Here is a 17,614-nt window from a genome sequence, read left to right on the forward strand (position 1 = left end):
GCCGGCGCGGTCGGGTTTTCCTCCGGCAGGCGGCGGGCTGACGGCTGCACGGCGCGCTGGGCACGTGAGGCGGCAGCACCGGTGCCGGCTGCAGCGGCGCAGCCCAGGCCGCCCAGCTCGCCTTGCGCAGGGGCTGCCCGCGCCGCTGGGCCGCCGAGCACGCCCTCCGGGTTCCCGGGGCTCGAGACCCACCCGCCGCCCTCCCCGGCCGCGGCCCCAGCCATTCCCGCCCCTCCGTGCGTCCCCCAGCCACCTCTGCCAGGACCGCGAAGCCCTCGGTTCCGGCGGTGCCGGTCAGTGCGGAAGAGCGTGCGCTCGGCGGCCGGCCGCGGGCGGCGGGCAGGGGCTGGACCGGCTCCTGCAGCTCCGCCGGCCGCCGCTGGGGGCTGCGAGCTCGGCGGGGACGGCGCGCACGGCCGCCGGGTTTCTCCGCCGCTGGCCCTGCACTGCTTCTGCAGCCCGCCCGGCTGCCTCCCAGACCGAGCGTGTGGTCGGGTGTGCGCGTGTGTTTGTGAGTGTGAGAGACGGCTACGCGCGTGTGCGCGCGCGCGGGGGGCAGTGTGCATGCGGGGAGTACGGGGGAGTGTGTTTGTGTGTGCGCGTGTGGGTGTGAGTGCCTGGCTTCCTCTCGCTGAGACACACACACACACTCACACACACACACACACACACACAACCCGCCAGGCTTGTCTGAACTTGAAGACACCCCACATTCCAAGATGCCCGAGGTCCCTGGGAATGCCCGGGCTTCTTCGATCCGGAAAATCCTACCGGCATCCTCCTAGGGAGGGATTAGCTTTTTTCTTTTTTTAATCTGGAAGAGAAGAGAACAAGTTGTGCTTTTTCCCCTTCTTCTTGCTAAATACCGTGGATATAACTGAATAAGCGGCTCAGCGCTCTCCCGTGTGGACGTCCGAGGCCACCATCTGCCTGCGTTCGCCGGAGCCGGAGGGCTTAGCTCGAGCCGTCTCGGGCGGGGAAGGATGCGTGGCCGAGCCCAGGAGCCCGGGAGCCCAGCGGAGCCGGCGTCGGTGCCTCCCAGCCGGGGGTAGATGCTGCCTCGCCCAGGTGAGTGGTCGCCGTCGCTGCGTCTCCGCAATCCCGGGTGAACGCGGGAGCTCAGAGCAGGCTGAACGCAGCTGAGGGAAAGGGGAACTTTGCAGCCCTTCCTTTCCACTTGAGGACTGCCCTCATGCTAGGTACTCCTGCGGACACCCCTTCTCTTTCCGCCGTGCTCATAGGGAGAGCTTCCCTTTCCTTTCTCCCCCACCCCTCGCCCGACAGTGGGGGTGAAACTCTGGCGAGAGCAGGGAGAGCGGGTCGGCGTGAAGCCTGAGAACTGGGAGCCGCGGGTGGATGGAACCGTTGAAAGCAGCAGGAGAACTTTGCTGCCAGACCACTCTGTTGCATCTCTGCACATGCGAGGCCTCGCTGGAGCCATTGCTGGGGACTGGGTGGGGGCGCCGAGGGCTCCCTGAGCTGGGCGGAGTGTGGTAGAGCCAAGTGCGGAGGGGTTGGTGCAGGGCGGATGGAGGGAAGGAAGGCACGGTGGCAGTTTGGGGAGGTAGGTAGGGCAGCCTCAGGGACCCTATCCTGGCCTCAGGCAGAAAGGACAGATTAGGGGGATTGTGTGTGTGCAGCTTGGGGCATCAGAATGGCATGATGAAGCATTATGGAAACTGGCATTAGCCATGCCCCGGCTGGTAGGTCTCTGTCTCCCACCCAGCCCTGGCCTGGTTCTAAGGTCGGCCCAGCAGGGAGGAGGGAGAACAGTGGACAGTTCGGAGGTTGACAGTGCCTTGCTTTGCACAGATCTTCCCAGGGAGGTGTCCTGCCCATCTTCGCGTCAGCCCACTACAAAGGACGTAGGCAGTGAGTTCCAGGGAGACGTAGCCCCTGAAAGCCAAAGCTGGAGAGGAAGGAGGGAGCCTAAGCCGAGCCCGCGTTGGGACTGAGCCAGCCTGATGTCAAGTGCAGCCAGAGGCAGCGGCAGACAGACAGACAGACTGACACCTGCAGGGAGAGGGAGGTGTCAGAGCCTGCACTTGGAGCTGGAGTTACAGGCATGGTTGTAGGTGCTGAACCTCTGCCCTGGACACAGCAGAGCATCTGTGTGTGTGTGTGTGTGTGTGTTTCAGGGAGGTGGCAACTGTGGCCTCAATGGCCTAATTGGCCTTGTAGTGCTGGCGGAAGGTGTGGCTGCAGGAAATTGACCCCCGTGGCTGGGGAGGAGCAAAGCTCAGGAGGAAATTACCATTCTCTGGGCTGTGAAGTTCCCAGGGACCTGGGCTAGGGGTTCTAGGTGGGCTGTTGTTCTTGTGCGGGGGCCGATTTGGAACTCCTGGTGGGAGCTGAGGCAGGGATTGTGGGGACACTGGGAATGAAGGGACCAGGTCTTGTGGTTGTGCTCCGGGCTGGTCGTTGGCCTCTGCTTTATACAACCACATGCAGCAGAGCCCGGAGGGCAGTGGGACTTGCTTTTGGGGTATGCCGGAGGCTAAAGGGGGTCAGGGTCATGCAGGGAGGACTCACAAGCTCCCGAAGGCTGCACTTGGAGCTGCCAGCCTCCGCCGACCACGCCAGCTGCCTGGGCCCTTCTGCTGACCGTGGAATGTTGTCTTTCTCTTCTGACTCTGGCTGGGAGTGCGGAGTTTCATCTTTCTCCCGGCCTCCTCACGTGCTTCTGCTCAGTCCTCTGCCCAGCCCTCAATTAAGTTTCTGGTCTAATTCCTTCCCTAGGAATGTAATTACTTATCTTCCTGCCCTTACCCGGGGGATGCAAACAGCAAGCTTGGCATTTCTGTTTCAGCCCCTGGAGGTGCTCCTCTGGGAGGTCAGCTCCCGGCTCCATCTCCTGTGGGGCACGAAGGGTGGGGGGCACCGTGAGTCGGAGGCTGGGGCTTGGCCTCACTTCTCTGAAGTGCCACTTCTTTCCCCAGACCCAGCCTGGGAGTGCGGCCTGAAAGAGGGCGAGGGGGACCTTCCAGGAGGCCAGGCTGAGGAGGAGAAGGATGGCTGGGATGGGAAATGCAGATGCGGTGGGTGGGGCCACTGGGAAAGCCAGGCAGCCTCCTGGCCGCCCAAGCCCTGGTTTGGCTAAAGAAAGAATTGTCTTTCTTATCTCTGCTGCAGCTCCAAAGGAAAATCGAGAACCCAGGGGTTTGGGCCTCCAAGTGCCAGCTTGCCAAGCCTCTTCAGCCTGTGGGGTGGGGCAGGTTCTACTCTCCTTTTTGAGGGGGAGGTGGTACAGAGGCTCCTAAGAACCTAGGTCTCTCTGCTCAGGGACAGTTGAGAAGTGAAGTTGGAATGAGAATTGTTTGCAGAAGTCCCCTCTCCTAAGGTAGAGACGCACATCTAGGGAGTTCACAGTCTGATGGGGGAAGCTGTTAGACTGAAAGCAGAGACACAGAGTAAAACGCAACCCGAGATGACCAAGTGAGATTGAACTCTGGACCAGAGCAACAGCAATTTGAGCGTTTTGTGAATTTTCTTTGGGCAGGGCTGGAGTTTTAGGGTCCAACTTGTTGAAGGGATAGAGTTGTCATATAATGAAATGAAACCTAACTTTGGAGGGTCTGGGTTCAGATTCTGACTCTACCACATCTTGGTTAACTGCTGAGTCTCCATCTTCTCATCCGGTGAAATACAGTAATAGCATGTGCTCCGTAGGTGTGTTGTGACCCGATGTTTTCCTGGCAGTCCTCAACCCCCTTTTCAGATCTGGGGGAGTGTTCAGCTGCAGGGGGGGCGGTGGGAGAGAGGAGGAGGTCTTCAGAGAATGGAGGATAGCACCTCCGGCTTCCCCATGCCCAGGGGGCTGCCAGGAGGGTTTGATGCCATCACACATAAGCTTACCATTAAAAGACTCCAAGAAGCCCTCCTGAAAGCTTTGAGAATTAATAGCCAAGAAGCAAATTTCACTTCTGGGGCCCTGGCACCTGCTTCCTTCCCTCTCTCTTGTTTGCTTTGGATTTTTATGGCCATGTACATTTGCTCAGGAATTGGGGGCTCTGTGTTTTATAAGTGTCACCTGTCCCCCTTTCCTGTCTGAGGCTTGAGTGTGATACCCCGCAGAATGCAGCCCCTGCCCGCTGGTCCTTGACTTGCTTCCCATTCCCCGAGGGAGGGTGGGTGGCCTCACAGGAATGCTGTCAGGCCCAGGCCAAGTGAATGGACACAACGCCTCCTGGGGTCTGTGCAGGGCTGTGACTGGGCCTGGGTTCTGTCTGTGGAGTTGGGAGGACACACCCAGTTTGGGAGAAGGGCTCAGACTCAGACGTGTATTTAGCAGATGCTCTAAGTAATGAACCAGCTGGAACAGGGGAGTGGAAGGGGGTCTAACCATAATGGGCAGGCCTTGAAAAGGGTATTTTTCAGGGATCAGGAAATCAGGTCTGAAGATAAGGATCAGGGCAGGTTGCCATGTCTGGTTAGTTCAGGACGAGGATAATCAGGAGGGCTTCTTGGAGGAGGTGAGGATTTCAGGAACAGCAAAAGCCAATAGAAGGTGGGTTTTGTTTTCTTTTAAATTCTCAGAGGTTGCTGGGAATTTGGGGAGTCTCAGGGGTAGGGCACTGAAGAAGTAGAATTATGTTCAGAGAAATTTCTTAGGCTATCAGGACCAGCTCCTTCCAACAATTTTTTGATTGCTTGTTATGTGCCAGGTACAGTGCTAAGAGCTTCACATTAATAGCTCATCGGATTCTCAGTCCTGCGAAATTGCCAGTTGTTATCTTTCTTTTACAGATGAGAAAACTGAGGTTCAAAGAAGTTGGATACCTGCCAGGTAGCTAGTAAGTGGCAGAGTTGTCACTCACCTCTCATGTCCAATTGACTTCAAAGCCCACACTCCTAACTCCTCTGTGCCGCTTCTCTCCCCCACGGCGAGGGACAGTGGGCGCCATGGACAGGGACACCTCTCAGCCCCTGCTGGCCTCCCGGCCTGGCCAGAAAGGTGATGTCAGAGCTTCCATCAGAGAACTCCTGCCCAGCCCAGCTGTCCCCATGGGTGTCCCTGCCTGCCCTGCCCACTCAGGCCGTGGGTTTACGAGCTCCCATCAGTCAGCACAGTTCCTCTCCAGATTAGCCCTGGGAGGGGGACAGCAGGTGGGCAGTGGAATGAGCACTGGACTTCAGGTCAGGGCATCCCGCTCTGCCTCCCGTGTGACTTGGGTGGGAGGCAAATCCCTTTACCATCCTCCCCAGGCCTGGTTGTCTTGTCGATGGCACAGGACGCTAAGGCACAGCCCACAGGGTTGATTTAGGGCAGGGCAGCCCGTGGGAATGCACTCCGTACACTGGACAAGCCCCTCAGCACTCAGGGCTGTCCGTGACCCCTTCCTCGTTTAGACTAAGTCACTAAAATACCAAATGTAATAATACCCAGGTACAGGGGCATTTAAGGTGGGCTTGTGGGGGTCTGTTTCATGTCGCCTGCTAACCAGGCGGGTGACACTGTGCCTTCTGGGAAAGGGGGTGGTGAAGGACCCGCCGCAGAGGAGCACTTGTGGTCTAGGTAACTGGGCGGGGTCGGTGCGGGCAGCTAGCGGGGGGGCACAGTGGCACATGTGTCATTTACTTTTGTAATCGGGCAGCCACCACTGAATGAAAGGGCACAGGAGTGGCAGAGGGCATTCTACGTAGGCCAGTCTTTCTTGACCTTTTGCTCATTATTGCTCCCTTGAAAGCACAATAATGAAAGCTTTTCAGACACTTTTTCCTGACCACACCCATGAAACTTTAATACCACAGCTATACAGTACATCAGTTTGTATGCTTATGTATATTGTGCTTTATATATCAAAGGATTAAGATTTTGTTTGCTTCCCCACCAAGAACAAATGTTTGCCCCTTGGGGGCGATATTGCCCCCATTGAGAATGCACGCCTTAGGGCGAACAGACCCGGAGGAGAAGAGGCGGGAGAATTCAGGACATGGCGAGGCGGACAGATGCACTGGCACCTTGCTGCCCCGACTGTGGTCCGTGGACCGGCAGCAACAGCCTCACCTGGGAGCGAGTTAGTGTGAAAAGCCCCATGCCCCAGACCTCCTGTAAAGGAATCTCCATTTTCTCAAAATGGGAGCTGGGGTAGGGTTGGATGTACTGCCCAAGGCTAGTCTTTGAACAGAGGGTGGAAGGAAAAGAGACAAGAAGCCAAAGACCAGAGATAGTTATGTTCTGGGCCACCCGGCGTGTCAAACTATTGAGTCCAAATGCACCAAGCAAGTTTAAGTAGCGGCACAGTCTACACGTGTCGTGATCTGTCAGTCCATGCTTTCCTTGCATTGTAACTGAAGGTGTGTAGAGGGTGTGGGGGTCCTGCAGAGGAGACACAAGGCTGTGGCCTTGCTCCCAAGCCACAGAAAGCTAGGGCATCTTTGACTTGGACAGATCTGGGCCTGCTTTCTTGAATATCCCCATGGGCCAAGGCTAATGGGGACCAGACCAACCTGAGGGACAGACTGAAACTGTAGAGACAAGACGTAGGGGTTAAACTGTGTCAAGCTGGAATAAGGAAAAAAACTGTGTTCCTCTAATTGATCAACCTGCTTTGGATTGGCTGCAGTTGTTCCTGGGCCTCCCTGGAAACCATCCTGTATCAACAGGGCAGCCCTGAAAACATGAGAGATTGCAAAATTCCGAAGTTGGGCTCTTTAGAGTTGAATGCATTTGTTATTGGCATATCCTACATTAATTCACCCACCGGCAGGAGCGAAGCCACAGTCAGTGTGCCCAGATACGACATGCAGAAGCAGAAAGCTGAGCATCCCTCCCAACCCCTTTTCCCTCTGTATTTCCCTCCTGGGCCCTCTCCCCTCAACACGTCCCTTCCCCTACCCCATTGTGGCATAGGCCAACCCAGAGAAGCAGCTCCCTCTTGCCTCAACTCGGGTCTCTAATGAACTTCCTGGTGGTGGAAAATCTATCTGGTCCTCCCACCTCCTCTTCCCTCAGACTCACTTCCTACTCCTTTGCTCCAAAGCCAGCACTCTGCTTCCCAGCTATCCTTTCCTTATTCATTGCCCTGTTAAGGCAGCTTTAGTCAAATAGGCCAGGAAGTTCCCGACTAATATTTAGGGTCTGTGGAAGCTCCTACTTCAGAATGGCTGTAAACTAAGCCTTGTTGTTACATGACTCTGTCTCGTCCCCAAAATGTGTAACATGTGGCGACTCGGTCTGCAGGACTTGGAGAAGCTTTGCAGTGAGCTAGGCTTGGGTCTCGGCCCCTGCTAAGGGAGAGGCGGATGATAGCAATGAGAGCAGAGGCATGTCTGACTTTCTGAGCTGCTGGAAACCCCTAGAAGTGCCCAACAAGGGCCACAGAACGAGACCCTGTCATTCTAAAAAGGTATTGAAGATTCCTGGTTGGGCAAAGTCGATTCCTTGACTCAACATCCCCTGTAGTGAAGCAGCTATAACAGAAAGGTCTCCTGGGCAGAAGGGAGGGAGGATGGATGGTGAACTGGGGTCATGGAGGTGAAAGGTTAGAGGTCCTCCTACAGCACAAGGCACTGAGGGCTGGTTGGGGAGTACCCAGTGGGGTGCGGGAGAACCTGGAATGAGTTCTCCTTTCAGTTCTGGCGGGGACTTGTGTGACTTTGGCCATCCCTTCTCCCTTCCTGTCCTCACCTATAGAATGGGGCCTGCGTGCCCTCCAAGGCCCTTCCAATTCAGATAGTCGAACCTTTTATTTATGAGCCCAAGAACCAGCCTCAGAGCAAAGATACATCTGCTGAGCCATCTAGGCCCTGCAAGTGACTTGGGCAGGCTCCTCCAACCCCCTTCTTATCCTGCTGCCAGACAGCGCTGACCTGGTGCGCCCCTCTGCTTGATGCCCCATTGGCTCCATGCCCAAGCCCCATGCTGGGTCCGGTTTTGAATGGCCAGGATCCCAGGGTTGCAGTCTCCTTCCTCCCCCACCCCACCACATGCATGTGAACATACACACACTCACATTCACACTCACACCCACACACGTGTACACACACTCCTACACTCACACTCACACACTCATGCATGCACATACACATGTACACACTCATATACACACATCCACAGACTTGTACGCATGCTCTCACACACACAACACTCCCGCACATTCACACGCACACACACACGCTCCCTTTGTCTGCTACATTAGCTTCTTCCTCAAAAAAGCTACATGGTAGGTGTCATCCATGCCTGTAGAGCACTGTCCCCTTTATAAGAGCATTTCTGTGCATGGTCTCCTGTAACTCCCATAGCCCTCTGAGCTTGCTCAGGAGGGCAAAACTGCCCTTTTCCCTGTGTGGATTAGGAGTCTGGCTCGGGTTTGCGGGTAGCAGGGTAAGGATGAGAGTCCAGACTTCGCGCCCCATGCAGAAGTGCACCCAGCTCTGCAGGGCGGCCCTGGCAGATGGGAGGGGTGTATGTTGTTCCCTGGGATGAAGAGGGGAAACTGGGGACCAGTAAGATCCGCACACCACAGGAGTCGGATCTGGCAACGGACCCTCCGTCCCTCTCAGCCAGGACAAGTGCACACTCCTGGGGCTGCTTGGGGGTGATTCCATCTTCCCTGGCTCGCGGACTGCTGGGGGCTTTTATTCACATCAAACTCCAGCAGCTGAGAAATGTCACCCCAGGGCAGCCCCGTGGAGTGTTTCACCCCCAATTCTGACTTGTTTCCACCGAGGTGTGGAAGATTGGACCACCTGTGTCCTCGGCAGCGAGGTGAGGCCTCGCATTGCCTTTTCTCGTGACGCTTGTAGGGATCGAGCCGTGTTCATCATCGATGCACCGTTTTTCATGGTCTCAGCCCACTCTGCCTCTTGAGGCGATAATTTCTTTGCTTTGCTACCAGCCATGAGAGTGAGGTTTCCTTTTACTTTCCCTCAAGTGCACCTGCACCCCCTTCAAGCTTTAAGGCCCAGAGAGCCTGGTAGCTGAGGAAGTGGTGATCCAACCTGTCCGCCTTCATCCGTCTGTTCCATGACTTGACAGTCGCCGTGTGTCAGCCGTCTTCCCCTATTCAGTTCAATTCGGCAGGCATTCCCTGAATGCCTACTGCGTGCTACCCAGCAGGCCCGATGCTGCGAAGATGAATCATATCTGCTGTCCCTGTGTGCCTGCAGCCTTTGGTCTCATCAGTCATTTGGTTTATCTTCCTGTCCTTTTTCCAACCCTGTCTGTGGACTCCAGGACTTGGTAGAGTTGGGGATGGGGGTGGGGGTCCCCAGTTCTGGCTGAGTGTGTGTGCGTGTGCGTGTGTGCACGCACATCTATTTAGGGCTCAGCTGCAGGTCACACATGATTAACTGCTTGATAGAAAGCCGAGAGTGATGGTGGGGATGATGGTGACGGTGATGATGATGGTGGTAGTGATGAAGGCCACTTAAGAAACAAACTCTCAAGCTGCTTTCCCAGATCCCTCCCTTGCCCCACCACTAAGCTGGCATCTTTCCATCTCACCCAAATAGAAACTGATGGGATGAAGAGATTTGGGGTCATGGTCCCAATTTAGGAACAGCTGGCCCTAAAAGACCCATTTAATCTTCCTGCTAGCCTGAATACTTGCGTCACAGCGGCTGAGCTGGGGAGAAGGGGAGCTGAGGGGAGAGACCCTAGAATAGACATAAATCCTGGACCCTCTGTCCAGAGTCACAGCTTCTAATAAGCACATGACAAATGAGGGCCGTCACTCTGGAGGGAAGGGTGGTTCTCCAGGCCTTGGAGGGGCAAGAATCTGGCTGGTAGGGGATTGTGCTTCAATCACAGAGTGGTTGCAAGTGGGCAAGCAGGTCCCTTATGCTTGAGAAGTCTTCATCTGATAAGGGAAGGCCTGTCCCTTGTCCTTGGGAAGTTTATATCTAATGAGGAGGATGAGACAGATAAACATGACACTTTAATAGGGAACACTTAGGCACTAAAATATGTGGATACAGCATCCTTCTTATGTGGGGAGTATGTGTGTGCTTGGGCCCCATTCCTAAGACTTACCCTGTGTCCTGTTTTCCTGGTGGTGTGGACTCGAGCAGGATACTCTTTCTGTGCCTCGGTTTCCTCACCTACAAAATAGGGATAATAATAGTACCTTCTTCACAGGGTTGTTAGCAGAATTAAATGACTTACTATATATAAAGTACCTGGAGCAGTGCCCAGCACATACTGAACACTGTGTAAGCGTGAGCTATTAGTAGTAGTAGTAGAAATAGTGCTGGTGTTTTCCTAAGCATGGAGAAGGACCCCTGTGGGCTTGCTGCTTAACTGATACTCCTTTCAAACAACTACCCATCAAATCGTGCCGCAGTTTGGAGGATTTCATAATGTTCTCCACATGGTCTCATTTGACCCTTCCAACAATCCTACCAGGCAGGGCAGACATTATAATTATAGCCATTTTGCATGAAGGGAAACTGAGGCACAGAGGTTACTAAGTGGTTCCTGGTCCAACGGAGTCTTTCATTATACCTTACAACCACACTATGTTCAACCAAGGGTTACAGGAATTTTGGAGCAGAGGGTTTTGGGTGACAGTGGCTGATAGGTTCAGAACTGGTCTTCTCACCTGGCCTTATTTGTGTTGAGATCAGATTGCTGGGGAAATAAGCCACAGGTCACATGCTACGCTTTCATTCCTAGGCGGGATCTGCATGGCACGGTCCAGGAAAAAGCAGGCTGCATCTACACAGCACAGCACTTCGGGGTTGGGAGTTAGTGATGGGGCACAGGACGTGCTTATTTGGAGCCTTTTGAAACTGTCATAAATGCCCTGGGATGGGGGTGGGGATAAGAGTAGTACCCAGGGTATAGGGTTGTTGAATGCTTACTGTGGTGATGGGACTGTGCTGGGGGCGTTGAGGGGACAGAAGGGTTGGGGAGCCTGGATTGGGACCTTCTGTCAAGGAAAAGGCATCTGATTCAGCCTGGCCTGGTGTGTGGGGTGAAGGCCAGGAAGAGACATCCCCTGGGCCATATTTCTACCTGCTCCCAATATCCTTTTCCCAGGGCTGCTTCTAGAGGGGGGACCTCCTGGATCTTTTGGTTTGAAAGAACTTAGGAAGCATTTGGGACAAGAAAATGGGCCTTGGGCCAGGACCCAGAAGAGGGGATGAAGACGCCCAACAGGGAGAAAGCAGAATGGGGGAGGGAGTGCTTGGGGGTGGTGGTCAGGAACTCGGGGGCAGTTGGGGTGCTGGAATGGATCATGAGGTCAGAGTCTAGGGTGGGACATGAGGTGACGATGGGGGTGGGAGCGTGGCCACGGGGAGAGGATAGGTGTCGGGAGGGGCACAGCCAGGCCAGCCAGGACCGGAAGCCTCCAGGGCTGTGCGATCAGCCTGTTCCATAAATCTCAGGCCACATAAATTCAGCGCGTAATTGGGAGGCACTGCAGGTACCTGCGGCTCCAGGATAAAATCAGGCCAGCAGAGAGAGAGCAGTGGATCAGAGTTACCAGGAGGCCGGCAGGGCATGGGGGTCTGGCCTGGCTCAAGGTGTGAGTTTTCTCAGGCTGGGCCTCCCTGCGTGCTGCTGCGCTACAGCCCGGGCCACTATTTCCTGTATATTGGTTTTTAAATTAAAGTACAACATTGATTCCCTGCTCTCTCAGTTCAGCCCTCACTCTCTGTCCCTGTCTCACTCTGGCCTTCTCTGCCTCTCAGTCTCTCTCTCCATCTGTCTTCTCGCTCTCTCTCAATTCAGTTTTTAATGCAGGGTATTATCTTACATTGCACCGTGTTACCCTGCGGTATTATGCTTACGTTGCGTCGTATTTATTGGAGTATGCATTAAATTCATCCGTCTGTGCATACAGCACTGTATACATTTGAAAGCTCTGCTTGCAGCCCTGCCTATTTTCTTTGGACCCCATGACAGTGAGGAAGTAGGGCAGGCTGACTTGTCTCCATTTAAACGTGGGGAAACTAGAGCTCGGGGAGGCTAATGGAATGACCAGGTCATGCTTGCATTATATTATATTATGCCATAATCATAATGGCTACTGGGTATTGGATGCTTGCTGTGAGCCCAGCGCTGTTCTAATGTAAGCTTTATGTACACATTTTATGCCTACGTTAATTCTGTTCAGTGGGCACTGTTACTAGTTCATTTCATAGGTGAGGGGATGGAGACCCAGAGTGGTTAAGTAGCTTGCCCAAGGTCACACAGCTAGTAAGAAGGAGAGCTTAGATTCAAACCCAAGCAGCTAGCTCGTGAGCCCACTCTCTTAACCACGATTCATGCTGTTACCTGCTGTGATCCCTGAGTTGGGTTGGGGGTGGGAGAGTGGGGGCAAGGTAGGATGGTTTCATGGTGTTAAAAGAGGTGTTCTTGTCCTTGCACCACCTTCCATTTCTATACAGTTTCACGGCATCCAAGGAAAAGACTTTGGAGACCTCATAGTAGCAGGAAATGCCCCCAGAGTAAGGGGTCATGTTCCTTTCGCCCCAGTATCCACAGGTGACTGGGGCCCCAGTATCCATCATTTTGGACTCCAGGTGAGGGCAGAAGGGCCGATGCAGAGTAGGGGTGGGGAAGCCCTCGCTGGGTGGCTCAGTCGCTGTCTGCCCTCCTCCTTTCCTGTGTCCATGGAGGCCACCGTCCGGACCCCCACAGGGTCTCTCTCAGGATCGCCTTTGTGCGTTACCCTTGCCCTTTGGACTTTGGCTCTAATTAGAGGCAAAGCTGCCTGGGGTCCAGGCCCATCTCTGAGCCAGGCCTCGCTCCCAGGGGCATAGTAAGCCAGCGGGCACTGGGGGAGGAGCTGGGGGCTCTGCGCACTCTGCCAGGTCCAGCTCTTGCCCTCGCTGGTAGACGGCAGTTAAGAGCCCTCCGGGGCACTGCCCACTGCAGCCCGAGACCCCTTGCGCCTGAGCAGAAGCTTGGAGGGGTCACTGGGTCCAATCGGGACCATCCCAAGCAGTCCTTCCTCTCCAGGCTCCTCACACCCCCTGTCCTAAGGACACACTGCCGTGGCTCATGTCACTGTCCCCCAGGTCGCACTCGTGGGGAAGGAGCGGCAAATGTTCTGGGAGAAGCAGGCTCCCCTGTGCCATCTGCAGGCCTGTTATTGGGGGCAGGGGGAGGGGGAGCCACAGAGGCCCAAGCCTGAGAGTGTTGAGTCACGTGCTGCAAGGAGCCGCCTCCGGAGAGTGCAGGGCTGTACATCTTCACTCCTGTGGCCCTGCTGGGTGCCCATGCCATGCTGTCCTTGCTGATGGGGCCCTTAACAAGGCAAGTATGAAGTGTAACAGTAGAGTGATGCACGAACTTTCTCCCAGGGGCTCGGAGCCATTGACTCGCCCCTGTGCTGGACACAAGCTGGGAGCATAACTCAGAGGGAGATGCTTCTGCTGTTTTTCTTATGAGCTGCTACTATTTGCCGAGCACTTGCTGTGTGAGAGGAGTGGAGCACAGTGAGTAAGGCCCAGGAGCCAGACAACTGGGTGCGAATCTCAGCAATTCCACTTGGGTGCTGTGTCCCCTTGGGCAAGTCACTTGTCTCTCTGAGCCTCAGTTTCCCCTTCTATAAAATGGGGCTAACATCAGTACCTAATCCCTAGTGTTGTCCTGTGTATTAGATGGGTGAATATCTACAAAATGCTACAGCATCTGGCATGTGGCGTGTATTATTTGTTTGCTGGTACTATAGTTTTTATGCATTCTCTCATTTTGTCTCCCGATTACTTTTGCAGAGTAGGTATTACCTCCCTGCAGATGTGGAAATGGAAGCTCAAAATAGCCATGCAATTTGCTCCAGGTCTAGGGTGACCAACTGTCCTGTTTTGCCTGGGACTGAAGGGATTTCCAGGATGTAGGACCTTCAGTTTTAAAATTAGGAAAGTCCCAGGCCAACTGGGATGAGTTGGTTACCCTACCCAGGCCACACAGCATATGCAGGGCTGAGCCAGGATTGGAATCCAGTTGTGTCTGTTGCCCCCTGCCATGCCCAGAACCCCTCTAGACACCTCAGGGACGGTGCCTCTCCTAGCTGCTCACGTTGACTGAGCCCTGGAAGGCTTGCAGATGCTGTCCTAGTTCATTCTCGCCAAACTCTGGCAGTTAGGCATTCTAATCCAAATTACACCAAAGGGGAAACTGAGACCCAGAGGTAAAGTAATGCGCTCAGGGTCACCCAGCTGAGAAGTGGCCAGGTTGAGATTGGAGCCCAGGCTACCTGACCCCTCTGCTACAGTATCTTCTCCAGATTCCTCCCCTGTGTCCGTGGCCTCATTTCTTCATCCCAGTGCCTGCGGAGTAGTCAGGACAGGTACTTTTATCCCTGTTCTAAAGGACAGAAAACTGAAACTCAGAGAGACAGATTCCTTAGCTGAAGTCACACAGCTTATAAGTGACAAAAGCAGAATTAGGTATCATCAGGAGTTCTCAGCTGACATTTCTCACTGTCGTTTCCTTGCTGGATAAATGGGCAGGAGACGCCCACCACCCCCAGTCTTGTTCAGGTTCATATGAAGGTATAGGGCCTCAGTCATCACTGGGTCAGCTATACAGAGGGCAGGTTTGGGGGAGAACCTTGGCTCTTCCTGTCCTTTGGCTCTGGTAGGTATTTCATTTGATGTAGTTGTCATTATCTGATCCTGCCACCAGCAGGTAGGGGAGGCACTTTGTCATGGAATGAACCTGCCTGCCTACCTGCTAGCAGCACATCTGCTGGCAATAGGAGCCCACCGGCTCTGTCCCAGGGTTCTCGGTGGCCTTCCAGCTCCCACTCCTCCCACCAGCTGGGGACTAAATGCAGAACAGGCTGCATTTTCCTGGTCAGACAGCAAAGACGCTATTAATGCCAGACTTGCTACTAAGGCAACTAAATAAAAGAGTTGGGAAGGACAGTGACAAGAGTCTATAAATTCTGAATGGTGTTCGGGAAAGTGGCCTGGGCTCCAGGGCCCATAAAACCCAGACGGCCTGGTGGGTTGGTGGTGATTTATGGGTCCCTTCCTCTGCCACGGGGTCATCTGCCCATGCAGCCTCTCACTTGTAAGGTTCTTTTTCTTTGTAACTTATAAACATTTTTCATAATTCATAGCACTTCGTGGTTGTCTTCAAGCCATTCATATGGATAAATGACTCCCCCAGTTAACAGATGGGAAAACTGAGTCTTGTGAATTGGATAGTGATCAAGGTCCCTTGATGCTGACCTAGAAATTTCTCACTAACATTCATACCGATTAAGCACTCAACTACACGCCAGGCTCTGTTCTAAGCACTTTACACTTATTAGCTCATTTAATACCCAGGACAAGCCTAGGACGTAGATACCATTATTCTAACTATCATCTCGATTTCATTATGAGGAAATGTGGCATAGAGGTTTAAGTAACTTGCTTAGGACCCCACAGCTGGTAAGTGACAGAGCTGGGATTTGGTCCCACACCCTCAGCCATCACTGTCAGCAAAGTGTGGAGGCACAATGGGAGGAGGGCCTGGCTGTCTGTCTCCTCCCAGGAGACGGTAGACTCTGTTCCAGGTGCCCTGTCCTCTGGGTGGCTTCAGCACCTCCAGAAAGGTATCCTCAAGGAGCAGCGAGGGCAGGCCGGGGGCCTTGCAGGTAGGTAGAAAAATACCCTGGAGAGAACATAGGGCTGGGAATCCGGAAAACTGGGTGCCAGCCCAGCTCTGCCACCAACTGGCCATGTGACCTGGCCAAACTGCCCACTAAACCCTGGGCTATTTAAAACATCTGGCGGGATGTAGGCTGTGGCCCTCCCTGCCCATTGCCCTGTCTGACGGGGTTTGCTGGAGGTGGGGGGGGCGGGGCATGGCTGCTGCAGGTTCTCTGCAGCTCAGTGCTGCTTTCGCGTCAGAGGTGGGGGTGCTCTGCCCTGCTGTGGGTGCGGGTGGGTGCAACATCACCTTCTCCTGGCTGAGTCTGTGAAGTCCCCGGATCTATGGAGGAAAAGGAAGAAATGCTTCAGAGTGTTGCTGGCTTGATCAGCCTAGCGTGCCTCTGTTCAACTCGCTTACACTCAACAGAAGTTTACTGAGCGTGTAGTATTGGTCAGCTGGGGAGGACAGAGGCCAATTAGACTTGGCCCCTGCCCTCAGGGTGTGCCCAGAAGCAGGGGAGGCAGAGAGGTAAATCGTTATAATGTGCTGCCATGGTGCTGTGACTGGAGGTGAGGAACCCAGAGAGCCTCCAGGAGGAGGTGGTTTCTCTCTACCTCTGCTTCGTAGGCCTGTTGCCAAATGGCTGCAGTGACCTACTGAACGGCGCCAGCTCTCCTACCCCCACGCAGACACTGCGCGGGCCTCGCTGGAGATGCTCCGCTCGCTCGGGATAAAACCCTCACTCTTTAGGTGGCCTGCGAGGCGCTGGCCCTGGCTGCTTCCGTGCCTCCGCTGTGCCCTCTCCCCACGCCCTCCACCCTGGACTGGGACAGTTCCGAGACACATCGTGCTCTTTCTCCCCTCCCGGCCTTTGGGTCACTGGGCCCTCTGCCTGGAACACCATTTCTCTACCCTCTGCTGGGCTGGATCCTGCTCATCCTTCGGGTGTCAGCTTAAACATTGTCCATGGGGACGGCCCAACCCCTTAGTCTAAAGCTGAGCCCCTCGCCGCTCTCACTGGGGGCAGCCCTCCTCCATATCCCTTTCCATGCTTTGTATCTGCTTGTTGCTTTCTTGCTTCTCTCTTGCAGACTGTGAGCAATGTGAGGGCAGGAAGGGGGAAGGTGCGGGGTGGCACAGGGGTTAAAAGCGCAGAATCTGGTGCTGGGACTGCCTGTATGCAAATCTGGCTGCACCACTCACCTGCTGTGTGACACTGGGAAAGTTGCTTTACCTCTCTGTGTTCCGGTTTCTTCATGTGTAAAATGGGGGAAATGATACACCTGTCTCACAGAGGTATGGCTTGGGTTAAATGAGTTAATATATGTAAAATACTTAGAACAGTGTCTAGCATGTGGCAAGTGCTCAATAAATATTAGCTATCATCATTATTTTTATATCCAGTGCTTAGAATAGTGCCCGACTCAATAAATATTTGATGATTGGCTGAGACTCCTGGGCTGAATCTTCAAGGAAGTGGGTGGGATAGGGTTGGTTAGAGAGAGAACAGTGGTTCTCAGCCCTGGCTGCACAGTGGAATTACCGGGGTGGGGTGGGGTTAAAACACACGGATGTCTGAGCCCTGCCTTCAAGAGAGTTTGATTTAATTGGTCTGAGTGTCTCCAGGCCATTGGAGCGTTAAAGCTTCCCTGGGGTTCTGATTCCTGGGTTGAGAACCAGGGAGACCAGGGGATGGGGAAGGCAGAATTCACAGCCCCAAGGACATCACGATGCTGGGCTTGCTGGAGGGAGCGTGCAGGGCGAGGCCAGGGCAGGGGGAGTTGGACGGCAGCACAGAGAGGCAGCGCCAGCCCCGAGAGGGCCGTGTGTGCCGTGCCAAGGAGCGTAGGCTTGGTGGGGAAGTCAGCAGGGAGCCTGGAAAGCTGTTACGCGGGGAATGACATGGTCCGATTTGCCTTTAAGGAAATTGGCTTGGGTGGCTGTGTGGAGGATGGATTACTGAGAGCGGAATTGAAGGCCTGCAGATCAGAGTGCGGAAGCCCTTCTGCCGCAGCAAGAGCAGTGCGGGCCAGGCTCGTGCAGGGAAGGTGAGCTGCTGGTCCCCAGTTC

General features: G+C 54.5%; 1 protein-coding gene across 1 annotated transcript in view; it reads left to right on the forward strand.

Moving 5' to 3' along the window:
- The first annotated feature begins 969 nt into the window (after positions 1-969).
- Positions 970-17,614, forward strand: part of LRFN2 (leucine rich repeat and fibronectin type III domain containing 2) — a 186,556-nt gene continuing 169,911 nt past the window's right edge. Inside the window, exon 1 of the mRNA XM_012640828.1 lies at positions 970-1,068. The gene's annotated coding sequence lies outside the window, so the exon portion shown is untranslated. The remainder of the gene's footprint in view (positions 1,069-17,614) is intronic.

The sequence above is a fragment of the Propithecus coquereli genome, unplaced genomic scaffold (assembly GCF_000956105.1).
Source record: "Propithecus coquereli isolate 6110/MARCELLA unplaced genomic scaffold, Pcoq_1.0 Scaffold158, whole genome shotgun sequence".
Classification (NCBI taxonomy): domain Eukaryota; kingdom Metazoa; phylum Chordata; class Mammalia; order Primates; family Indriidae; genus Propithecus; species Propithecus coquereli.